The sequence below is a fragment of the Nanorana parkeri genome, unplaced genomic scaffold (genome assembly GCF_000935625.1).
Source record: "Nanorana parkeri isolate BGI_ZX_2015 unplaced genomic scaffold, ASM93562v1 scaffold807, whole genome shotgun sequence".
Lineage (NCBI taxonomy): Eukaryota > Metazoa > Chordata > Amphibia > Anura > Dicroglossidae > Nanorana > Nanorana parkeri.
The window spans coordinates 766,316-766,688 of record NW_017307075.1 but is presented as its reverse complement, the minus strand read 5'-3'; positions in this window follow the sequence as shown (position 1 = coordinate 766,688).

Sequence of the window (373 nt, the reverse complement as noted above, 5' to 3'; positions counted from 1 at the left end):
CAAAGATTACATTGATTTTTGTTTGCCTTCCTCTGGACCAAAAACTGCAGACACTGTGAGAGGTTTCTCATCTTAAATTAGATATAAACTCAATCACTAAAATCTCTATAAACCTTAACATGCTAAAGTAATTTAAAAAGTAAGGTCCAATATTATTAAATTTGCAGCGTTTAATAAAATAATACCAGCTAATCCTGCTATGATGGTCTTTGAGCAGGCACTTTTCATTATTATTATACCCTCCATCCCTGTTTCACAACTGTTCCCCTAAGTTGTCACCCTGTCACACAGGCTTCTGATAAAAAAATTGAGAATACAAATGGCCGAACATTGCACAGGCAGGCTCCCCTGTTGTAATCATCAAACCCGCCCT